General features: G+C 36.8%; 1 protein-coding gene across 6 annotated transcripts in view; it reads left to right on the forward strand.

Annotated features, from left to right (window-relative positions):
* Positions 1-26,585, forward strand: part of PDE4B (phosphodiesterase 4B) — a 565,055-nt gene that overhangs the window by 91,237 nt on the left and 447,233 nt on the right. For 2 of the 6 annotated variants that reach the window (XM_074334881.2, XM_074334880.2), the window contains exon 2: positions 18,905-19,026. The exons of the other annotated variants lie outside the window; for them this stretch is intronic. The gene's annotated coding sequence lies outside the window, so the exon portion shown is untranslated. The remainder of the gene's footprint in view (positions 1-18,904; positions 19,027-26,585) is intronic. 6 annotated transcript variants of the gene reach the window in all.

Genomic DNA, 26,585 nt, shown 5'->3' on the forward strand with positions numbered 1-26,585 from the left:
TAACACTAATGAGCTATTCCAGGTGAGTCGGGGAGGGGAGTGGGTGGCAGCTCTGATCTGCTGTTTTGGGTGAGTGAGATGGGGTGCTGCTCTGCTTCCCGCAGTCACTCAGGGTCTCTGGTTGGAGGTGCTACTGTTTTCAGTACGTAGGTTCCAAAGTAGCCATGGTCAACTCCAGTGAGAGCTGGGAGGTGGTCCTGAGAATGGCTTACACCCTTTGCACTTATATATCTTTCTCTAGGACTCAGTCTTTTGGCCAACCCAATTATAAGAGAGGCTGAAATAATGCTGTCTAGCTGTGTGTCCAGAGAAGAGGACATGGGGTTTGGTAGACAGCTAATAGGACTTGCAGTGCAGTCATTCTGCAGATTTCTTTACCTCTTTCCTGTGTTGGATCCCTTGTTTCTTCATTTCTGTAGATTCTCTTTCTGATTTAGTCTTTTGTTTTGAGGGATGGAGTAATCCTTTAATATCTTCTTAAGAAATGGTGTGTTGAAGGTAAAACTTTTGAGATATTTTATGTCTGAGGATGTTTTTGTTCATTTTTATACCTGATGGATGGTGTTTTTTGAAGGTAGGATCCTTGTCAGACACCATTTTCCTACAATGCCTTCCCACATTTCTTAGATCCCATAAGATATTGTATTGTCTTTCATTTGGTTTCTTGTTTATCTCTTTCTAGAACGCCTATTACTATATTTCATTTAATCTTATATGTTTTCCATTGTAAGATACACCATTGTTTTAAGTATCAGTAAGAAAAATGTATTTTCAATTAAACTGTGGACAATATTTTAATATCACTTAGAATATTAATTTGATTCTGATTGAAAGAACATAACTTAATTAAAGATAAAGTGTATCATATATCTTTCCTGTGAATGCATTAAAAAAGAACACATACTGAAATCGATTGGACTAGTTGTTCTGAAAACATATTCACATTATGAATTTCTCTCTTCTAAGTCTCATTTGAACTCCAAGTCATAAACGTCTGTGTTCTTCATCCATGCACTATCACTCTGTGCCAGCAATAGTGCTGGTCCTGAAAAGATGCTTAGCAATCATGGAGAGTGATCCTCCTCTGTGATTCATGCTCTGGGAATATTGTTAAAAATGCTTGATTGATGGTTGCCAGATGGGGCGTTGTTGGGAAGATGGGTGAAAAATTTAAAGGGGTTGAGATACACAAATTGCCAGTTAGAAAAACACTCATAGAGATGTAAAGTACAGCATAAGGAATATAGTCAATAATATTGTAATAACTAGATATGGCGCCAGATAGGTACTAGACTTACTGGGGTGATTACTTTGTGGTAAGTTATATAAAAATCTAATCTATGTGGTACACCTGAAACTAATATAATATTTATGTCAACTGTAATTGACAAATTTAAAAAAGTGTTTAACAAATGCTTGATTCACACTGCTCTTATCCCTTCCTCACAGGCATATGATTTCTAGATGTTAAAAGAGTTCCATTATTGTCTCCTGGGTTTTCTTCCAACAAACTAATACTCACTGTGCAAGTTTTCATGACTGTGCAGATCATAACAACCAGCTCATTACTGCTGCCTCTCTGAGAGCAATTGTGAGATACTATTGATTGTAAGATGGGTCCGATTTCAGAGCTATAATAATGTGGAGAATGTGTATAATATTTACATGTTGAACCAACTGCATGAACCCTTGAAAATGTTTTTATCATTTCAAATCCAGTTTTTACATCTTATATATTGTTATAAATCTTATTTTACTATAGACAGAGGGATAGAGAACAGTCTGACTTTTCCACTGTGTGCCTTAACTGAACTTGAATTTTCTCAAGATGAAATGGTAAGAATCCCTCGGGATCCTTTACCTCTAAAAGCAGCACATGTGCCAGAAGACTCACTGAGCTTGGAGGTGATGAAAACATAAGAAGCACCACAGTCACGATTCAGGCACCCTTTTTTAAGTGCATTAGGGAACCAGACCTAAAAGCAATGCGAAACATTTTTCCGGCTGTCCCTCTGCATAGATTCACAATTATAGTATACATGCTATCCTGTAACTATCTACTTACCTAAAATTGAATATAGATCTCTAGCATCTTTACAAATTGCTACATAGTATTCTATTGAATAAACGTATTGTGCTTTATCTAATCCTTTCTCCGATGTTGAACATTAAATTGCTTCCATTTAATTTTTGCAATTAAACAATGCTTTAGTAAACATCCTAATATAAATGTTTTCATTTGTGGAGTTAAGGGCTATATAGATTTTAAAGGCTTTTTGCCACCAAATTGCCTTTCACAAAGGTTATACCAATTCACACTTTCACCGACTGTCTATCAGTGACCATCTCGTCACAACCTTCTAATTCTGGGTTTCATCAGTCTTTTGCTAATGTGAGGAGAGTAAAATGATCTCTTTGCTGTTTTCAGCTTGTTTTCTTTGGTTACTAGGGAGCCTGAAAAACTTTCGTTTTTTTCCTATCTGATACGGTGTCCCCGGAGAGAGAAAGAGGCTGCCCTCGTAGGGTGGGCATGAGCAGGGCAGCTGGAGCGGTTCCTTTGTTGATATTAGTAAAAGGTATCTGACAGAGAATGTAGTTACTCCTTTGGATTCCTGGAAGGTCTAGGGAATTCTGTGGTTTAAACCCTTTAAACTTCACAGAGATCCTTTTCCTTGCCTTCCCTAAGTGGCTGGAGGCCTTCCAGTCACCTTAGTTTTTTGGTGCTTTGACCATGGTTTCTGTGGGAGAACAGAGCTGCCCCCTCCAGACTACATGATCCTCACTAGTCCTGGTTGGTTTCAGGGCGATATGTACGTAGGGGAGCTGTCAGTAGGGCTTTGAGTCAGTGGAGAGTAAAGCAGGGGGTCCACAGAGCAGGTGGAAGATACACGCATTTGAAGGCAGACAGTAGAAGGCAGAGTGAGGGAACAGATGAACTCTAGGCAATGGTCCACACAAGGAAGAGGGCGCATGTTGGAAAGGTGGGCGGAGGTCACATGTGAACTTTGAGTGTGCCTTGATTGTGAGTTTAAGGAGTATGCTCTTTATTTTAAGGCTGTGGAGGGCTCCGAGATTTTTGGATTCCTGGTATGATGAGATCTGACAAATAGGAAAGCTAATAACTGGATGACATTTGAAAGGGATGCAGGCAATACAAAAGGTTGTATTCCTGGTCTCTGCATGGATCCTGCAGTTTATGTTTAGCTTTTTCTTTTTTTTAAAAATTATGATTTCTGTTTAGAGGGACATAGAGTCAGGTGAATGCTTCCAGTACAGGGCTGTTGTATAGTCTATGTCTCAGAAAGAAAAGTGGGAAGCAGCTCATTTTTTTTATAGACAGGACATGCCCTTAGGATATGTATAAGTATTGGGGGTGTCATTCCAATAAACTTTAATTAAAAAAAGAATATATATAGGTAGTAACAGAGAGAGAAAAGTTGTTTTTGAGCATGTCATGTGGTATGTGGGTAGATATTTGGCATATTGAAATGCTGAATGAATCCAGAAACTATCAAAAATATCCTATAGACTTGCTGTAAGATCATCAACTGCCAAATGGCAGCAAATGTGTAATTTCAAATGGATAATGCACTGGTTATGCCATTTAGACTAGCAAAGTTCTACGTGTTATATTTTTTACTTTGTATATGAACACATCTTTCATATCCGAAATATTAGAGTAAATGAGCTCTAAATACTGTCTTCATTTCATTGGGAAATTATCTTAAGCACATGATACAGGATATTTAAAAAGGACTTAACATTAATAACTTGCAATTGGATGGTTTATGACTATTTTCTTATGTTCATTGAATTTTGAACTATATTTTCTGAAATAGCATTTATTATACTCTTAGATATAATCTGCTTTGGCTTGGCAGTCAGTAACTGAATAAGTAATTTCATCTTTGGTATTACTGCCTGACAAACTGTGATTTTCAGACATGGTCATAAAACCTCATGAATAGTCAGTTTTTAGAGATAGGATGGTAAATATCTTCTAATAAATCATGGCTTGTGCTTAGCTCATTTATGAGTAGTTATTGCTATGAATCTTTTTGGTACTCATAAAATGCAGTTAAATTTGTAGCTGAAGAATTCAATTTTTACTCTTCGAGTAACTGTAGCCAAGGGCTGTACTTTCCTTCAGCCTAGATAAGTCATAGTGACGTTCCTAGGCCAAAAGAAGGAAGCTTGATAAAAGGTGGTGGGTGGTGAGAGGAAGATGCAGTGTATAGCTTTCCTTCCAAATGCAGTTATTGGGCTTCTCCAAGGTGGAGTGTTTATAAATTATGGGGTGTTCTAGCAGTCCTCAGTCCAGACTTTCTGCTCTGCCAAAGGCAATTTTTACTATTTCTTTCAACATTTGTACCCTTAAAAAACCTAGTTTTCTCTCTGGGGGGAAGGTAACTAGTATTTATTGAGCATGTACCTTGTGCCAAGTAAGTTAGTCAATGCTTTAAAATGCTCTCATTTAATTCTTACTATAACCTTGTGATAGAGGCATTATTATACTCATATTAAAATGAAAACAATAAGTCTCAGCCAGATTACATTATTTGGTTAACTCTATATAGTATGAGGTTATGTTTCTTTCCTTTCACCAATCCAAAATCTATAGTTTTTCTAGGTCCTGCTTAAGACTCAACATGTTAAAATTTAAAAAATACGTATTGAGAGTTTTATTATGTTTCAGGTGCATAAATTATCTCATGTAATGTTCACGAAAACAAACAAATAAACAAACAAACAGGAGAAGTAGGTATATTTATTTTCACTTTAAAGATGTGGAAACTGAGAGGTCCAGAGTCTGAATAATTTGTTCAACATCACGCAGAGCTAGGATTCAAACCTAGGTCCATCTGTCTCCAAAGCCTATGCTTCCACTATTACATTGCTTTGTAAGTCTTTGTCTTTATGGGTTATGTGTTAAATTTATTATTTTGACAATTGTTTTAATTTATTTTTGTTGCTGCTTAAGTACATACCGTACTACTTTTTCATATGAATGCAATAAGAGCTAATATGGAGGGCCTACTACACGCCGTTAGTGCTTTGCTAAATGCTTTGTCTGTAATAGGGCTTCTTAGTCTCAACCCTGTTGACATTTGAGCCAGATGATTCCCTATCCTTGGAGGGGGGGTTCTGTCCTGTGCATTATAACATGTTTAGCAGCATCTGTGACCTCTTCCAATAGCATTCCTCCCCCTCTCCCCAGTTGTGGAAACCAAACAGACCTCCAGACATTGCCAAATACCTTTTGTGGTGGGGAGGAAATCACCTGAGATTGAGAAACACTGTTTTGTATTATCTCATCCTATCCTCAGAGCACACTGTGTTTGAGGCTCACACCCTTATGATCTCAATTTCACACAGGAGGAATAACTTAACTCAGGATCACACGGCATCTCCAGGACGCAAACTCAACGCTTACATAGAACTTTGGACTAAATTTTGCTTTATTTCATGGGCTGCCTTCAAATTTAACTTGAAAGTTCTGGAAGTCTCGGGCTTTGTCAGATTCTTCTCTTTCTTTTTCTCCTTCCCCTTCTCCTTCTCCTTTCCTTTCTCCTCCCCTTCTGCTTCTCTTTCTCCCTCCCCCTCCGCCTCTTCCTCCTGCTTCTTCTTCTCCTTCTTCTTCTTTTTCTTCTCCCCCCTCCCCCAAGGACACCAGGAAAAGTATTTAAAATTTCAGCGCTTTGAGAGATGTTCATTAAACAAATGACCCATTTTATGTGGGTCATATTTAAATAAGAAACTTTTAAATAAAATTTAGCCTAGTGCAGTAATTAAGAACAAACGGTTTGGAATCAGAAACGTCTCAGGTTTAAATCTCACATCTACCATTTATTAGTTCTAGGATTCTGTGAAGATTTTTTGACCTCTTTTAGCACGAGTTTTCTCTTCTGTTTGGGACAAATAATTCCTCCTGTAGATATTGTGGAGGAATATATGTCACCTAGCACAGTACATGACACAAGGTTAAAAAAATTCAGTAAATGGTAGCTATTAATACTGGTAATACAAAGAATCACAATAGTTATGATAACAAAATTGTTTGGATTTTCCCTTTATAATATGAGACCATTACATATATTTCAATCAAGTTAAAAAATGTTTTCCTTTGTATACCTAGAACAACTTGAAAGCTGTTGTTGCCTTAACATTAAGTTAAAAATTACATAAAATTAAAAAATACAGAAGAGAAAGGAGAAAAGTCTGTGGAAAATGTAAACCTAAACAAACAAAAACATAGGACCATTCTGTGGATGAAATTAAAATACTGAAATACTTAGGTTCTGAAGACAAGTTACATTTAGTTCATTTCATTTTAGTAAAGAATTACTAACCCTCTTGGTGGCTCAAAGAAGAGCCTTCTTTAGCCTCCAGAACAGCTGAATTGACTCATCTCTGATCTCAGCCCTCAGCCTTCTGCTGGTTTGGCATCTCTCGCTTCCTTCCTCAAGGTCTGACCTTTTGCCACATTTCCTCTGACTCATTTTTTGGGTTCTGCTCCTGGCTTTTAGCTTCTGCTCTGAGGATTCCTTTCCGAGGTTCCTGGGTCCTCTTTCAGGTTAGTTACTGACCTGATTTAATTTTCCACTGGATTCCCTCCTTAGGTGACGACACTCCATGGCTTGCCTGCCATGCCTCAGTTACATGACTGCTCAGAGACGGCATTCTCACCTTCTGCTGCTCCCTCTGCCCTAAGCCAACTTTGACAAATACTTTACAAATGTAATTGGCAGGAATCATTTAGGTTTTAACTATAGGTTGGTGGCATTGAATTTCCCACACAGTAAAATGCCATGATGCAAAGTCATTGGTTTTAGACTCTTGAAAGACTATTTTTGTATTTTAAATGCTTCTCAATTTTTTTTTTTTAATCTTTTGGTATACTTTGGAAGTGTTAATATTTGTAGGGAACACTGAGGTATGTAGATAAAGCTGTTCTTGGTTCCAGGACCTGTGTGGCTATAATGGAGGGACGTAGGGGATGAGTGTCTCAGCCTCCTGTACAAAATTATATACAGTGGCATATTGGTTGGGAAGCTGTATTCTAAAGTTCCCCGGAAAAATACAGATAATAGCACTGGTCTGGGCGGGGGAAGTGAGGAAAGCGTAAACCCTTAAACAGTTGTTCTTTAGCCTCTTCATTTTCCACTTAACTATCAGATGCTTTCTAAAAGGCCCAGCCCACCCTGGAGAAACTGCCAGGAATAGGAAAACTCAATGAAGATAAAGATGCTGCAGTTTCTGTAGGGAGGCTGGTGAGGAAAGAGATAGATCTATTTTAAGACGTTTTAAGACGTGCTGAAACTGGAAAGAGATTGGGAGCAGGGGGAGAGTTAGGAGGCTCCTGAGGGAATCCAAGAATGAGGTACTAAGAATTTGGAGTATTGGCTACCGAACTGAAAAGGAATGAATCACTCGTTTTACATTCATAGAGAAAAGACTTGAGTGTATATGATAGGCCAGCCGATAGAAATTTATTTACCACCTTGGAAGTGAAGCTATATTTATATCCTTCACCAATTATGTCAGACCACCATAATTACCATTAGATATGAGGAGAGTGGGGAGAAAGACGTCAATAATAATATTCAAGTTACTATTTTAATGAATTATATTAACTAGTGTTTAGTTTTTTTAAATGATTTTAATTCATTTTAGTCACTGAAAAAAGGAGCAAGGAAAAAGTGCAATTTGGGGTGGAGAGAAGGTGTGTTGAGTTTTGAACAACCCAATTTTGAGATACTTGTGCAATGTAAAATAACAGCTATTTGGAAAGTGCTTGGAAAGTGGTTCTGGAAGTCTCAAGAAAGAGCCCCATCAGAGAAACCAGATTTAGAACAATATGAACAATGTAGAGATCCATACTTTTGGTTGGTGTGCGGGGGGAGCGTTCCTATGGAAATCATATGCCAAACTGTGTTCCTGTGTGGTTTTTCTGGGGAGAGGACCCTGTGTAGTTTCAAGGCATCACCACCATAGAGAGTAAATTAAGCCCTGTAGGACAAATTGGAGGGAATTATAATTTTTAAAGTAAAAGAGGAGAATGATTTGAAGATAACGTTCTCCTCCCTCCCCCCACCCCCCCTCCTTTGGCAGTAATGCAAGAGTGTAAAAGGGAATTGGTTTGGGAAAACATATGATTAGAAATAATGAATTTAAGTTGGGATAGAAATTTGGGAAATAGTGTGTCCCACAGGTAACAGCGGTTGCAGCCATGGAAAACAGGTGGGAGATGTGGATTGCAGATAGGCTTAAGCATCGCAATGGTACTAGAGGCTGTGAGCGTATTTGAACTCTAAGCAAAGGTTTAGAATAAAGACAGAATGATGCAGAAGGCCAACTTCTGAGCTTGGCAATACCCAGAGTAGAGAGCCAGGTGAACAGAAGGAGTGGGGCACTCCAGGCACCTGATAGAAAATTCAGTCATGAATTGGCTAACGCATGTTGCTTGCCAGAGCCTTGCTTGAGGCAGCTGCTGGTTGACAGAAACAGCTCAAGAGACATATCATTACTCTCTCCTCTAGTTTGCTAGATTGACACTAGTATTTAAACCTGTTTTGCTTCCTTATCTCTGTAACTAAATTTGCTTAAAGCACATATGTATAATATGTGTGTGTATAAACATATATAGGTATGTGTGTGTGTATGTGATATAGAGAACACACGAAAACAAATATGTAAAGCTGAAATAAATTGATAAAGGATGAGTTGTAATATATATTCCTATAACCACTGGATTATTTTGTGCACCTTCTACAATGTTTTCTTAAACAACTTTATTGACGTGTTTCTTATATGTAATAAATGACACTCATTTAAAGTCTATCATTTGGTGATGCCTGACAGATGTATTCACGTGTGTAACCACCACAACAATCAAGATATTTCTGTTATCCTCAAAATTTCCTCCTGCTGCTTTGCAGTCCTTTCTTCTCTTCCCCTCAGCCCTTGGCAACCACCAATCTCCTTTCTTTCACAGTAGCTTAGTTTGTAGTTTTATAATTTTATATAAATAGAATAATACAACATGTACTCTTTTTGTCTTGTTTCTTTTCCTCCCCCACTCAACTTAATGCCTTTTTAAAATTATTATTGCTGTATGGATATACCACAATTTGTTTATCTATTTATCTGCTGATTGGGATTTAGGTTTTATCCAGATATGGGCTATTACAAATATGCCACCCACAAACATTTTTTTATAAGTCTTTGTGTGGACATATGTTTTCATTTGTCATGGGTAAATACCTAGTTATGGAATAGCTTCGTTGTTCTCGTTGATCAGAAAGTTCATGGCTATATTAAAATGATCACATTTCCAAGAATAAATGTATTCATTTATTCTTTTAACACATAGTTTTAAGCAAACACATTTGCACTTTGAGAGCCAAAATTACAAATTGCATCTCTGCTTTTGAGGAATGTAAGAAATATCAATTTCTTATAAAAGTCATTTATGTGATAAGTTGGTGTTTCAAGTCGCTGGAGAACACAGTGAATATCAAATGATTGACCAGTCTGGTGCAAGAAATTGAACACTCTTCCCTCTGTAAATTAAATAAAAAAATGAGTACAACTAAAATGAACTGAGATGAAATGCAATATGGTATCCTGGATTGGATCCTGGAACAGTAAAAGAACATTAGTGGGAAAATGGGTGGAGGGAATATTGGAATTCTGTGCAATCTGCAAATTTTCTGTAAATCTAAACTTATACTAAAATTAAAAGTTTTTTGAAAAACTTAAGCATTTCTGCTCAATAAAATTATAAGCTAAAAAAGTAAAGTGAGAAAAACATTGATGTGTATATGACAAAGATCCTTATTGAAAAAAAATACTCTTTTAAGTCAATAATAAAAATACTAATCTCCTGAGGAAAAAAAGTGGGCCAAGAACATAAGGACAATCAATAAAATAATTTGTCCGTATGACTTAGGTAAGGAATGGACCTTAGTCCCCTGCCTCATGTTTCCACATGGGAGGACTTCAGCTAGAGTAACACCTTGGCCAGTTTCCCCACTTCTCACTCTCTCCTACGTGGGGATAATTTACTTATCTGGTTTAAAGAATTTGGGAGAAAAAGAATCAGACACACACAGCCCAGCTTTTTCTCTATTTTCTTTCTCTATTTGGATGCATCTCTCTACTGTTTATGTTGCAATTCTAGAAGAATCTTGGGATGTCCAATTATTATCTAAAGTTAGGTATTCATTTTCTGATCTGCCTAAACATTAAGAAAGCTTTTTTTGGCTTCTATTTTTAGTGATTATTAATGTACTCTCTCTCTCTCTGTGTGTGTGTGTGTGTGTGTGTGTGTGTGTGTGTGTGTGTGTGTGTATGTGTGTGGAGAGAGAGAGAGAGAGAGAGAGAGAGAGAGAGTCTGACAGGGTTGTGGTGTGGTTTGTGGGGGCAGGGTGGAGAGTGTGATTAAGTATACAAAATCCTAAGAGCTGATAAACTTGCAAATATATTAATTCTCCATAACAATCAAAGCAATGCAACTTAAATCAAGAGGGTCCCATATTTTTACCAGAATGATAATTCAGAAAAGGTTTCAGAAGGAACGATAGTTAGTATTGAGGAATTTGTAGTGAAAGGATCTTTTAAATTGTGGGTAGAAGAATAAATTGGTACAATTATTTTCCAAAGGCATATCGTCAATTTGTATCAATAACCATAACAGGCTTACACTCAACTTCACTTTTAGGATAAAATCTAAGGTAGTAACCAAAGATTTTACACTAAGATTTGTAAACAAATATTGTTAATCACAGCATTATTTGTAGAGGGCAAACGTGGGAAGCGACTTAATTGTCTAATATGTGAATATTGTACTACTTATGATTAAAGCCATAAATAAAGACCATGTCTTGAAGAGTATTGAGAGAAATGGGAAAATGCATATGATCTAGTGTAAATAAGATAAAAGCAAGATATAATACCATGTGTACAATTTAATCTTAGTTTTGTAAGCAGCCTCTCTTTACAAAATAAGTTTTGTAAAAACCATTTTTATAAAATTATAATTTGAAAAATACTTTTATAACAACATATTTATAAACATATTCATAAAATGGAATATCAAGTGAGATTATTCTTGTCTGAATTTGCAGTTGAGGTCCAAAGCTGAGAACAATGGTTACTGTGTACCCCATAGAGATGGTTGTCTTGGGGAGTGCAGTGCTTGGGAATGGGTCATTATGAATGATGCCCGAAATGAAAAGGTTATTATTATCAAGATGCCTGCTACATGGAAGGCATCTAAAGCCAGTGTCTCATTATTAACCACAGAAACAATAACCAGGAAAATAATCATGGGATGATGCCAATCTCTCCCAGCTATATTAGGAGAGATTTACCCTCCTCTCCTCCTTTGGACGAGTTAGTCTTTTAGAAGAAGGAGGTGGTGTGTCAGGATGCCTCATTTTACATTCACAACTGGTAAGTCAACCTAAGTCTAGTTTCACTGGTGGCAGGGGAATAGAGGATTTTGAATTCAGTTTAAGATTGAAATTTTAAAATGAAAGTCTTGAGCCTTAAATATCAAAGTGAGACTGTTCTAATAATTGAAAGTTTATGGGCGTGTATCAGTGTGTGTGTAGTTTGTTGAGGGGTCTTAACTCATTGGAGTGTACATATGAATTGGTTTTTTTTATTTCCAATTGTGATATGTCAAACTCTAGTCCCTGTCTGTCTTCATTATTGCAACTCTTACTGACATGTTGGCTAGATTCTATTAATATATATAAATTTGCTTTAAAAAAATAAAAGTGTGTTTGTATTTTGTACCTATATGAATGTGCAGCAAAAAGGGCTAGAAAAATGTCCACTAAAAATTAGTGATAGTTATCTTTTGGTAGGGGGATATTTATACATTGTATTCCACATATTTATTCTTCCCTGTATTTTCCAACATCAAATGTGTATAACGTATACTCTCACAATAATATAGATATATATTATAAAGGTACGTCTTTTGCAAAATTGTAATTGAAGATGATGCCATTGTGTTGTTTGATTTACATTTTATAAGGATCCACATACGACTGTCATTCTTAAAAGATTAATACCTCAGGAAAATGTTTCTCCAGATAAACCTGCATGATTTCTCTTGTCAGATAAAAATACTGGGCCTCTTCGGTTTATTTACTAGTAGACAAAGCTAAATTCATTGCTCAGTTGTCACTGCCATTGATTTTGCTCTCATCATACCTCATTTAGAATGCCTCAGCTGCCTTCTAACTATTTTCTGCTCTAGACTCTTCCACCCTCAGCGCTGCCTTCTGAGGATGTTTCTGGAATGCAAATCTGGCTGTAGTTATTTCCATTTAAAATTCTTCAGTAGCTTCCTGTGTGATAAAACCAAACTCTGGGCCTGGCATCCTAGGCCTTCCCTCCACAAGACTCTGCCTAAAATGCCTTCGCTAGTGTCTTGTTTCTTTCCTACTTGTGTCCTGTCCTTTAACTTGCTTAAATGACTTGTAATTTTCCTACAGTGCTTTTTTCATGACTTTCTTTGTTTCTCATGCCTTTTGTTCTTCCTTCCTTCATTCTTGATACTGTCCCTTTCTTCGGAGAAAACTTCTGTTTTTTCTTTAATGAGCTCAGCTTTACCTAGTATAATAATCTGTTCCTTTCTTGTGTTCCCAGTACCACATGAACGGAACTGTCATTTTTTGGTTATTTTTCTGTCTTCTCTATAAAAGGCCAGACCACATTTTCTTCAACCTGCTAAGGGCTTGTTACATAAAAGATGTTTAATACTCATATGTGTAAAATCTAAGAACTTTAGATACATTGTCTTTTTTAATTCCCTGCAACACATCTGTAAGGTGGATATTATTATGCAGCTGACAAAATAGAAGCTTAGAGACAGTGTTACTTATTGTGTTGTTATTTGCTTAATGTCTGTTCCTACCACTGGACGGTGAGCTCAGTTAAGCAAGGAATAGTAATAGTTAAGATTGGCTAGGATATGCTGCAGTAATAAAATGCCCCCAAATTTTAGTGGCTTCCAAAACTAAACACAACATAGTTTGTTTCTTATTCATGTTACATGTTCTTTGTGAGTTGGATGCTGTTATGCTGCACCTAGATTTCACTCTGGGATCAGCCTGCCAGGATAGCCTTTATCTGGAAGATTGACAGTTTTCATAGCAGAAAGAAAAGGGACACAGAACCGCATGATGGCTTTTGAACTTCTGTCAATGTTTCATTGGCCAAAGTAAGTCACGTGACCACTCCTAAGTACAAAAGGATGGGTATCTATAATCTTCCTATAGGGATGGCATCACAGAGAGGAAAAATGAAATATTTGGCAAACATTAACATAATCTACCACAGGGAACCTAATTGTTTTGTTTACCGCTGCCTGTTCAGCACCTATTACTATGCCTGGTACATGTAGGTCTCAGTATTTAGTGACTGCATGTCACAAAGCTAGTAGGCATGCCAGAGCTGTGATTTGATTAGTCTAATGTCAGAGCCCATTCTGAATGACTTTGCTATTTGCATTACCTAGTCTCAGATGCTTACTACGTAATATGCCTTTCTCTAATATCTCTGCTCACTCTCTCTTGTATTTCCTTTGTTTTTAATTATTCTATAAATAGCAGGGAAATATTTGCTGTGACAATGAAAGAAGTTAGAGAAAGATGACCCCAGAAGTAGAATGAAGCCAGGAATGTATAGTTTCAGAGATGTCAGGTTAAGAAAAAAAAAAAATCAGAAGGAAAAGAGTAAGGGCAGTATCAAACATAGCAAGAGATTAATTAGGAAAAAAAAGATTGTTAGAAAAGGTCTTTGCTGTCAGATACTTCACTGGAGCCAAGGGGGCATAAAAATATTTACAGATTTGATCAGACTTTAAAAAGTAAAAGTGATAGTGGTCATATTTATCTTTCAGGGCATTCTGAAACTGAGATTGGGGTGGAAGTACAGTTAAGATCCCATATTTAAGGTATAGAGAGCTTTTCTGTCTGCAGTATATTCACATGGGCTAGCTCTCCATTTTCTCAGACACAGAGAAGGAACTATCTTTAAAAAGGAAGAATGGATTCTATCTCTGAATAATCACATTAATCTCCTTGAATGACTGGCACCGATCTCAGTAATTCACTACAGACAAAAAAGGAGAGCTTCACATGTTGTAAGGTAGGCTAGGCAGCTTTTGAAATTCAAGTAATTTTATTTATTTATGGTTAAAATAAAATATGACATCATAAAGATTCATTGAAGCATTGCTTTCTCACTTAGGAGATCAGATTGCGTGTGGGCAGAAATGTGTATTAGTACAAGAGATTCAGTGGGCCAGTGAGGACTACATTTATAGGAGACCTAGAGGCGGAGTAGGAGCACAGATTTTAAGTAAGTTGGATCTAAAGCGTTTTAAAAATAATTTAACTCCTTTGATTTAGGTTTTAATTCCACCTCTACTCCTTGATAGCAGTGAGACCGTGGTAAATAGAATTAATCTCTGATTCCTATTTTCTTCCTCTGCAAAGTGAGGATAATATTTACCTCGATGTTTTAGTATAATAAATAATAATACATGTGGATATTGACAATCAGTGATAGCTCATATGATGTACTAATTGAAATAATTACAGTGATGATTACTCCCTCATCCTCTTTTAGCTCTGAGGAAAGAGCAGGATAAGTGAGGTTAGAAAGTATTTGATCAGCACTGATTTATCATTGGACACTTGCTTATATCCCTATAAGATAAGTCTGGCTTAACAGCAATGCACGGAGGTCCCCAGCAGGGAAAATTTCTTTCCCCAGAGTCTAAGAATCTGTTGAACTACTTGGAATCAAAATAAAGAATTTCAGGTACGCTGACCATATTTGCAAACCCTACAGCTTGTGTGAATCCACTGAGGAGAAATGACTGTAGAACAGGGGACAGGGGACTTGTTCTCCAGTGATGACCCTCAACTCTACCACAGTCTGATCAGGCGCGGGGAATGCAGCTCATGCTGCCCTGGAAAGCATGAGGTGGTGTATCAGCCTTTTTATTCTTGTTTAAGGTTGTAGGAGAATAATTGCCATAGCATCAGTTTTCCCTTCCAATGCAGATAAGCACAGGATGCCCCTTGGTAGAAAGATTGAAGTTTTGGGAAGTTCTCATCTTGTTATAATTTATTAAAAAAAAGAAGAACTCTTTAATAAAAAAGCAATTTAACAAGTTCTTTTGCCTCAGTTTCTTGAAAGATAGCATAGATTCTATATAATAGTTTTTGGGGCTGGAAACTACTTCCTAAAGAAATCTACTTTCTCCAGTCCTGGTTTTTAGACAGATAGAAAAGTTCTACATGTAATAAAAATTAACTGAAAAATTAACTGCTTTATCCAATTATGTTCAACAAGTGGTCTTGGTCCTACTTGTACCTTAAACTTACCTTGTCCGCAGTTCTTCTCCCTAATCTAGTTCTCCTTCTGAATTCCCTATTTTGGTTAAAGGTACTCATTTCTCTTTCTAGAAACAGAAGCTCACAATTGAGTGTCAGGTTATACTCCTCTCTCACAACCTGAAATTGTTGATCTCCTGCCAGTTTTGCCTTCCTAGTACAGTGGTTCTCATTCCCGGCATGCATCAGAGTCACCCGTGGAACCTTTAAAGAATACTACTCTGGAAACCCATCCCTGGATATGTTGGGGTGTAAGCATCTGCATTTTGTATTGTGAACGTTTCATAGATATTGAAGAGTAAATACAACATAAAATACAAAACTAAGGTATACATACAATAAATGCCTTCCTTTAGCTACCACCCAGTTCAAAAAAAAACAGACCGTTTACCAATAGAGCTGATGTTTCTTGTGTAAAGTAGTTCGTGGTTTCACTTTCCAAGGTTTCAGTTATCCATGGTTAACTGAGGACTAAAAATATTAAATGGAAAATTCCAGAAATAAACAGTTTGTAGTTGTGAATTGTGCCATTCTGAGAATGAGAATGATGAAATCACAAGCCGTCCTGCTCTGGACCACCTGGAATGGAATCATCCCTTTGTCCAGCATATCCAGGCTGTATACGTGGCCTGACCTTTACTTACTTAGTAACTGTCTCAGTTATTAGATCTACTGTCATGGTATCACCATGCTTGTGTTCAAGTAACTCTTATTTTACTTTACAATGACCCCAAAGTGCAAGAGTAGTGATGCTGGCAATTCTGACATGTAAAAGAGAAGCCACAAAGTGAACCATTTTAAGTAAAAGGGTGAAAAAAATTATATGCTGCAGTTGCTAACATCTAATATAAGAATGAATCTTCTATCAGTGAAATTGTGAAGAAGAGATTTGTGCCAGTTTGCTGACAGAGAGAGAGAGAGAGAGACCACATTCACATAACATTTATTGCAGTACATTTTATTATTAGTTATTATGGTTAATTTCTTACTGTGCCTAATTTATAATTAAAATTTATTGGGGCAGCCAGGTGGCTCAGTTGGTTAGAGCACGAGCTCTCAACAACAAAGTTGCCAGTTCATGGGATGGTGGGCTCTGCCCCCTGCAACTAAAGATTGAAAATGGCAACTGGACTTGGAGCTGAGCTGTGCCCTCCACAACTAGATTGAAGGACGACAATGACTTGGAGTTGATGGGTCCTGGAGAAACACACTATTCCCCAATATTCCCCAGTAAAAATTGAAAACAAAAAAAGAGTTCACCTTAAAAAAAAATAGGTGTGTGTGTGTAGGAAAAAACATTATATAAGGCTTGGTACTAGCCATGGTTTCAGGCATCCACTGGAGGTCTTGGAGCATATGCCCCGCAGATAAGAGGGGACTATTCTGCTCCTGGTCTATCATTTTCTTCTCCTCCCTTCAAGGGTAATTTCTATTCTGAATATTATATTTACCTTGCCTTTAGATTTAATTATAGTTTTATTAGATATGTGCCTTCATAAACAATAGTAAAATTTTGCGTGTTTGAACTTTATGTAAATGTCATCATACTGTACGTAATCTGTTTGCTTGACTTTTTTATTCTCCTTTATGATTTTGATATTCGTCGATGCTGGTGCCTACAGCTGTGGCTCATTTATTTAGTGTAGTACTGCATTTACGACTATAGCCTAATTTATTCACTGTCCCATGGGTGGTTATTTAGATTTTCTTTCTTTCTTGTCTCTTTCTCTCTTTCTTTCTTTTTTTCTTTCTTGTCAGGTCGACATCTTAAACAGCTTCTCTAGGGCATGTACCTAGGAGTGGAATTGCTGGATTGTATCCTTGCATTCCATATATTTATGTTTTCAACTTTGCAAGATAATGCCAAGGTTTTGCTGATAGTGGCTGTATCAACTTACTCCCACAGTCTTGCATGAGAATTTGCGTTGTTCCATATTTCTGTGTTCACTTTTTAATGCTCAAGGTTTGTTTTCTTACTGGAGGCTATAAAGTGTTATCTCACAGTGATTTTAATTTGCATTTCCCTGATAACTAATGAGGCTGAGCACCTTTTCTTAGTATATTTACCATTCTTGATTCATTTTCTTTAGAATTCATATTCCTCTCTTTTGCTGTGCATCTGCATTTTAAAAATTCCACAGGTAATTCTAAAACAGCCGAGGGTGAGAGTAAAGGCCTTTACATTTCTTCCTTCTTGTGCTTCCTCATTGTTCCTACTGTCTCTGTACTTGTTCAGGCCCCATCGCCTCAGCATCTCATTGATTTGCAGTACTCTACTCACTGGTCTCTGAGCCTTTGGTTTCCTCACCGCCAATTCATCTGACCAGGCCCTTTTTCCTGCACTCCAGTTCTGACTGATTCTCTAAACTCCTTTACAAGAAACTGTCGATGACTCTCCTTTGCTTGCAAATAAAGTCTGATTTCTTGTGATTTTTTATTAATACCTACATCTCTACTGTTGAGTCCCTGTCGTTTCATCACACACCTTTTGCTGTAGATCCTAATATCTCGTTAATGTCAATTATGAGCACCACAATTTCTTCCTTCCATGCTTGGTCACCAATGAGCTCCACTGTTGTTAATGTTTTGGAATTAATTATTTACATTTTCCTTATCCTACTTGCCACTTTCTACCTGGTTTTATAGTTGTCTTTGCTAGGCAGTGAATCCATGAATGTACGATCCTTCATTTTCTCCACCTCCATCTCAGTGCCTTTTATATACTATGTGATGGTAATTTTTTGTGAATGAATGAAAGAAACTGTGGAATAGAACTAGAACTCAAGTCTCATGATTTAGTATTTTTTTCTCTGTGTGTTAAACCAGTCACCTCCTCCAAGCTAAGAACTAAATTTTCTGAGTGGTGTATATGCTTTTTCCTAGCTAGAGTATCTCTCACAGGCTTGGTGTGAAGATAAAAGATGGCCATGGGCTTTATTGTTGCTGTTGTTTAAGCAAACATATTTAAAATTACACAATAAACTATACCCTTAAGACCAAAGATACTTTGAAAAAAAATTCTTAGTAATGAGAAATAATAAATATTTTAATATGAGTTTGCTAAAAGAAAGCACTTTAAATCTATTAGGAATTAAATCTGGTGATTAAATTTTTAAAGTAAACTAGGCAGTATTGCTTATAAAACTATTGACAGGGCTCTACGTGCAAAAATTAAAGGATTAATTATACAGAAATGTAAAAGAATAAGACTGGATGTCTTATGTGAGTTATAAATGGTTCTTAAAGTCATTTCTACATGAATTTTCTAAAAAATATTTTTAGAGATGACGTCATTGAAAAAAATATATACTCTCCAACAAAAATATTCCATATATATTCAATTCACACACCAATAAATTCTCTTGTTTAAAACCATTCTTGTCATTTTACGATCTCATTTTATAGCACACCCTTCTTGGTAGATTTTGTGGATTTTAATTTGCATTTTCCTGAATATGGCTTTGCTGCTGCTTCCTTAGGTCTCTGAATTGAGCTGTTATGTGCAGGCGATAAGGAGGACCAGCTTTCAGAAGCCCAGTTGATTCAAGCTTCTTAGTGATACCCCGGATCATTTGAATGGTTACTTTGGGTGATACCAAAGGTACAGTGAACCCTATCTATCTCTCATAGTGATGGTAGAAGAATGTAGTTATTATTTTTCTCATGAAATCCTCCAATATCATTTAGATCAGTAGCAGACCTGATTGGCTGGTGACCCCAAAATGTTTCATACCTCTTTCTCCTTTTATTTCTTATCCCTTTACACTAGAAGTTAAAAAGCCAGATACTTGTATCTGACCCAATTCTGGCTAAGAAGGCTTAAGGTAACGACTATTGAGGACCTTCTGAGAAAGATAATTTGCTTCTCAATGAAAGGGACAGGCATATGAAGAGAATGCATTGGCATTGTCTCTTCCCTTTCCTTCTTTCTTGGGATATTGGTGACATGATACTATATATGGAACAGTAGCAGTCATCTTGTGACTACAAGATAAAAAAGCCAGCCCACTGAGGTGGTGGCGCCCAAGGATGGAAAGATGCCGCTTCATGATGATACTGTTGAGCAATGGAATGAACGCCCATGTATAGGTGTGAGTAAACAGTAAATGTCTTATCTTTACTAGTCACTGGATTTTCTGTTATTGGAAGCTGAATATATCCTAATTGATAGAGTCACATGTTGAAAGAGTCTGTAATTTTCTCTATAATTTCCTTAATTATAATCTTTCTCTATAATCTTCCATCTGTAATTTTCTCTATAAATTTTTTGAAAATATCTCTATCTATCTATCTGTCTGTCTGTCTGTCTGTCTGTCTGTCTGTCTATCTACCTACCTACCTATCATCTATCTCGTCTAATCTATCTATAGTTCCAACAGCCTTTCAGTGAGGTTTCTGTTATCTGTGCTGAAGTCAGCTTCAAGAGACTTTCCCTTAGTTTTCTTTTCCTGAGATTTTATAATAACTTCTTATTCATTCTCTTTGTGTATGACATCTTTCTGGCACTGGTTGTGAATACTCTTACAGTGATGATATTATCATCTTTATGGAAATCTGACTCACATTAAAATTCCATCATATTTTACATCTGGATTATCATAAAATATTCTGTACTCATCTCCATGGATGAATACCTGGTTTACAGAAGAATTGCTAATGTTGCCTCTCGAGGGAGTTTTAACAAACTCTTCATAAATAGGAGAACTTTCCTTTTCAAAGTCCACATTTCCTAGAAATTCATGAGACTTCTTTGGAAAAGGTGCCTTATGGGAGCTTATATTCAGATGTCCTTTGATGCTTCCTTGCAAAATAATCTTAGTAGTATAAGACTTGTTTTTCTGTCCATGCTTCCTAACTTCCTGATGGAGTTTCATGGAATCATTGAACTTGAACCATAAAAATACAATGAATATGGGGCTTTTTATTCTAGAGCAGGAGTAAGCAGACTTTTTCTGTAATGATCTAGATAGTTAATAATTTAGACTTTGCAGGCCATATATGGTCACTGTTGCATATTTTTGTTTGTTTTTGTTTTTAATAACCTTTTCAAAATGTAAATGCCATTTCTAGCTCTTGGGTCACAAAAACAAGGTGTAGGTTCTGTCCATGGCGTGTAGTTTACCAGTCCTTGTTCTGGAAGGTTATACTAGAATGTAAGGTTAAGAAGCTTCTACTACCCCCCAAATAGAGGCAGAACAGTTGGGAATACTTAGCGTAAAAGTCAAGAGGAAGAGGGAGAGGGAAATATTGTAGCATCCTAGCATTTGTCTGTATATAATAAATGTGAGAGTAACTTTTGGTTTCATCTGGAAACGTGGAGACCTGGAAAGAATGTCACTCTTGCTCTTACAACAAGAATAAAACTTAACAAGCTACACGTTAATGCTTTTTCTTTCTTTTGTATTCAGACATATTTTCCTAGCTTTGCACACTAGTTATTTTGCTTGGACTTGGAAGTCCCCAAATGGACTCAGGTATATATCTTTTGGAGAGGGTTGTTTCTACTGAGAACCAATTTTGCCATTTGTGGTTTTTTTCTGGAGGTTTTGTTTCCAGATGGCAACATTAATTTAAGTTCCACTTCTTATAGTCACCAATAACCTCTTTGAAAGTGTTGAAGGTCAAATTCAGATATGGTGAAAAGGTACGTCTTCTTCTTCTTCAATCAATGGTTTTCAATAGGGAGTAAAGAGCGCAGGCAATGATCATATCAGCATTTCATGTGGTTCTTTTAAAGCTCTAATTGTATATATTCCTAGCTAAGGTTATTAGGTGTGTATAAATAATATAGAATTACATAGAAAATTGTAGTAGACATTCATGCTACTCAATAATATTTTCAGTTCTACTCCTTCTGAGCTCAGGATATGTCCTTCTCTGCTTCTTCTTTGAAGTTAATGTAACCTTATGACTTTCTATGATGAACGAAGGTGAGCAAAATTGAGCAACGTCACCTGGACTTGGAGTAATTTGCATGAGTAAGAAATAAACTTGTGTCATATTAACCACTTAGACATTAGGGATCATTTGTTACTGTTGCATAATCTAGCCTGTCCTTACTGAAAGAACGATAAGCATCATTGTGAGCTTTTATAAATTGGTAGAAGTACATAATTAAGTATATATAATAAGTAATGTATAAGTAATAAATACATATAATTATGGAAGTGGGTTTCAACCAGATTTTAACTATAAAAATATTTCCTCAAATACACACTTACAGAGATTCCCAACATATAAAGAAATAAATTGTGCAACTACTGTGTCAAAAGCAGAAGCTGGATTGGCTTCCTCTGGCCAGCCTTCCCATCTCTCCCTGCACCAGACTTTGAGGCCTCTGAGATCCTTGGGGCTCATTTGTTGAATTCCTAAGTCTTCACAAAGCTTAATTTAACAACTACAGGAAGATAGATTTTAGCTCAAGAAAAGGAAGTTTTTTTTTTTTTGTCAAAAATATCCAAAGACAGAATGTTTTACTGAAGTAGTGAGTGTCATCATAGTAGGAAATGTTAAAGCATTGATTGGTTATATTAGGCAGGTATGTGGTAGGAGACGTCTTGTTATTGACTGGCCATTTCTAGCCCTGGAGTTTATGATTCTTAGGCCTCTTCCAATGGACAACCTTCTCTATTATTCTTTTTTTTTAATGAGCTGGTGGGAGCATGAATGGACTGCTTCCAATCATTGACATCTTTTTTTTTTTTTAATTAAAGTTTATTGGGGTGACAATTGTTAGTTAAGCTACATAGATTTCATTCTGTAATACATTATCTGTATCTCACATTGTATGTTCACCACCCAGAGTCAGTTCTCCTTCCATCACCATATATTTGAACCCCTTTACCCTCATCTCCCACCCCCCTCCCCACTTACCCTCTGGTAACCCCTAAACTATTGTCTATGTCTATGAGTTTTTGTTCCTTCATTTGTTTGTCTTGTTCTTTTGTCATTTTCAGTTTTATATACCACATATCAGTAAAATCATATGGTTCTCTATTTTTTCTGTCTGACTTATTTCACTTAGCGTTATAATCTCAAGAGCCATCCATGTTGTCACAAATGGTACTATTTCATCTTTTCTTACCGCCGAATAGTATTCCATTGTGAATATATACCACAACTTCTTTATCCATTCATCTATCGAAGGACATTTTGGTTGTTCTATTATTCTTTACCTCTTTCCCTCCCTTATTTTCATTTTCCTAATTTATCACTTCTTTATATTAAAAGCCTCTCCCACTGCCTGTCCCTGTCCCTGTCTCTCTCTCTCTCCCTCCATTTGTGTGTTGTATCCAGCTTGTACTGAGCCAAGAGAACCGGATTGTAAAATTTCAGGAATTTTTGAACCCAGTTATTAATCACAGACATTATTAAAAATTCAAAGATGTAAACTTACAGTTAGGTAAATTTTAAAGCAAGGTAATAATACTCAAACTCATCACTTCATAATGACTTTGCTACATTTTATTATTACTCATGCTCTTCAGGTTATTTACATCTATCATATCTGTATGGTGAAAATGTACAATAGTGTGCTACTGAGCATCACCCTCAACTTTACTGTCAGTGATGCAGCTTGCAATCAGCCACGGTGGGCGTATTTATACCAAAAAAAGTCATCAAACACTAAAAATCAGAGCCTTTCTCAGGAGAATTGCTTGTTAAACATTTACCAGCATACTACTGTGATCACTGTATCTCTCTCTGACTAGAATTTTAACTCCATAAGGATACATACTTTGTTAGTGTCAGAGGAAAAAAACATCCAGCCTAAGAGAAAACTTATAAGACTTTATTTGAGCCAAACTGACGACAACTGCCAGGAAGCAAAATCTCAATGGATTGAGAAAATGCTCTGGAAAATGGCTGTTTTGCAACTTATTTTGTACATTAGAATCAAAGGAGGAGGGTTACATGAAATCCATTGGTGGTAGATCAAGAGGCGGGAGAAAGCAAAGCAGGGAAATCTCTGGAATTGGATAAAAAGTAAGTTGGAGAGACAGATACTTCTTTTACATTGGTGGATACAGGATAGTTAATAGTTACCATTTTACAGCACATAGAGAAGGTAATCAGGGGGCAAGAACAACAATGAGGGATTCTGTAGTTTCCTGTTCTGGTGTGGTGGGTTGTGCCCTGGGGGTTCCACAAGAAGGAATTACTCTGAATTTCCAAGGGCATGTTATCTTAGCTGAAAAATATACAATAGATAGGCTCACATAAGATAAAGATTGACCTTTATCAAGGAAGCTACAGGCCCAAGATGTGACTACCGGCCATGACCCCCTTTAGTTAGTTTGTAAGGCCTGCCATGCAGCCCTTCCCTGAGCTTGTGAGGTTTAGTATGTGGCCCCTTTTTAATCCTTTTTGACAGTTGGGTAGCTAACAGGAGCTACATTCTTTTGTTTATTAGTCAGTAATCCTTCTACTAGACAGTTACCCTCCCTGGGTCTCATTTTCCTTACATGTAAGTGAAGTGGTTAGACCAGATGGTCACTAAGGCTTCTTATTGCTCTAGCATTCTGTGCTTATACTGAGTAACATACTTACACTATATTCTTATAATTTTTGTATCTCGTATGTCTCTCCATCTCCATCTCTAGCTCTATCATTACCCGAAAGATTACTTTTCTCTTACTGTATATTTTAGACCATGCTGCCTAAAGGGTTATCTGTAGACAGACAGAGTGTGGGTCTTTATGGAAGCAAAGGAACACGCTGACCATCCAATCTCTGTTCTCTCTTCTTATAAGAGAGACTCTTTGCTTTATTTAGAGTCCTCATCAGGCTTGAAGCAGTAAAAAAATGCTGATTCTAAAAGAGGATTCCAGAACTCAGAAAAATACTTCCTTTTTTATTTCCACATTTTAAATTTTCCATTTATATTTTCTGAGTATAATTCTCTCACAATATGAGAGAGGTCAATTGCTGAAGGTGCTCATTGTCTACTTTTCTAACTTGAATATACCAACGAGCACCAGGTATTTGTCATGGAGCCACCATGGTGATAGATATTCTAGACCTAAAGACATGAAGAGCAAAAATTTTTTGCTTTTTTCTTTATAGACTACATCAAATAATACCCCTGTACGTAGAGGTATCACCTCTAAATGGACGGCGTCTGGACTAATATTTCTCACACCTGGTTCACAGGGATAAAGATGCTCCCTAATAGCCTCACTGCTGCAGTAGCCTGAGCACCAGAGTGTACGATGAAAGCTGGCGGGCGACCTTGTTGGGATATGATTTTGTTTTAAGCACATATAATGTTTTGCACTTTTGTGGTGTATTTTTCCTCCTTTGGATGTAAAACATCATCATAAAAATGAAATATATATATATATATTTAGTTTCATAGCTAGGTGAGCTATGCATAGTTAGTTGTGTAAAGGGGTTTTTTCCTCCTTGATTTCTTTTTCTGTTCAAATTAGAACTGTGTCTCTAACCAGTGAAGCCTCTGAATGTAATTTGTATTTAAGGTGCCTAAGAATTGACATTGTTTTTTGAAACAGGTAAGGTATTTCACTGATAATTTTTGCCATTTTGTGCTTTAGATCATTAAAAATTGTGCATAATGGCAAAGAATTTAATTGCCTGCTGGTTGTGCAAGAGGACATTAGAGATTATGTGGAAATAAAAGCTACAGCAGAAACATGCACTTTTCAAGATTTAATAAGGTGTCTAATTTAGAAATAATTTTCTTTGTACAACTTTCATTCTGGTCCCTCTGATTCTTGTTCCTCCAGATTGTTGCAATTTTTTAAGCCATTTTTTTGCAAGAGCAGATAGAGCTAGTGATTGATCTAGCTCTGGGAGATGACTTGACGACACCAGCTTACTCTAATTGCCTTGCTTTAATTTCTTTTTCTTTATTAGGAAAGGCAGAAAAACAATTCCTGCTTTTGCTGCATGTTTCGTAAAGCTCTTCTAATATTAATCATTTCTACTGATTTATAAGCACTTGGGTTTCTGTTGCTTAAAAATCACAAGTGCAAGCAGAAGAAATGTGAAACCAGAAAAGACCTTGAAGCTAATACATGCTTTGTAGAATCTCATTGTGTTGGATGATGAACTTAAAAAGGTTGTGTCTTGGTGTAGAATTAACCCCTGGTCGTTCGCAGAATGTAAAAGATTTTATTAGACTCTACAAGAGTAAGAGAAGATTCATTGAAAGTCAAAAAGAGAGAGAAAGGGAGTTCTGTTTGGAACTAGCTAAGGTAGTATTGCCAGGGCAGAGCCCAATGGGGACAGCTGCACCGATGAGAAGGACTGCTGGGGTTTTATATTTTTCCATGCAGGATGTAGGGTGCTTGTCAGCTTGCAGGGGGGCTGCCGTTACAATTGTTTTCTCCTGGGAACTGTTCTGTTTCCATCTATGATGGATGTCAGCTTGTAGGGAGTTGCTGTTGTGATTGGGGGCTATTCTCTTCCTACCTATGATGAATGTAAGGTGCTTGGCAGCCTGCAGGTGCAGTGCTGGTCAGGGGATTCAGAGCCAAGCGGTTAATGTTTAGCTTGTTCCTGTTAGCCCACAAGCTGGCTCCTGTAACTCTTTGCCTGTCCCATCCTGCCAGCTCACAAGCCCACTCCTGTCAACTCTTTCCTTGTCTCATCAGGTTGTACTAGGGAAAATAATTTATTTCTGAAAACTAGTTGTAACTAGTGGCTTGTGTAGTAGGCATATGTAAGATACGGAAATTTGCTCTGTCCTTCAGGATTTGGAGATAATTATAATAGCTGAAGTTACAATCCCTACCCTAAAATCCCTATACTTTTAACTTTCAGCTTTCCTAGATTTGGCCTAAGTTATTATGTAAGATGCATATTTTTCTGTAATTTTAATGCAGGAAAATAAAAGAAATAAACAAAGTGAAGGTAGTATATGTGCACATTACAGTGCATGAAAAAAAGATGATAAAGTTAACAGAAAGTTAAACTGTGACATCTAACCATGTCTTTAAAACTCAGTTAATAAATAGTCTAGCAAGCAGGAAAGAAAAAGAAAGAAAAGGCATCAGAATTGGAAAGGAAGAAGTAAAATTGTCTCTGTTTGCAGATGACATGTTTTTATATAGGGAAAAGCATAAAGACCCCACCAAAAATGTTAGCTCTAATGAACGAGTTCAATGAAGCTGCAGGATACAAAATTAACATAAAAAT

Source organism: Rhinolophus sinicus, chromosome 14, assembly GCF_057876585.1.
Source record: "Rhinolophus sinicus isolate RSI-liver-muscle chromosome 14, RSI-T2T, whole genome shotgun sequence".
In the NCBI taxonomy this organism is placed as follows: Eukaryota; Metazoa; Chordata; class Mammalia; order Chiroptera; family Rhinolophidae; genus Rhinolophus; species Rhinolophus sinicus.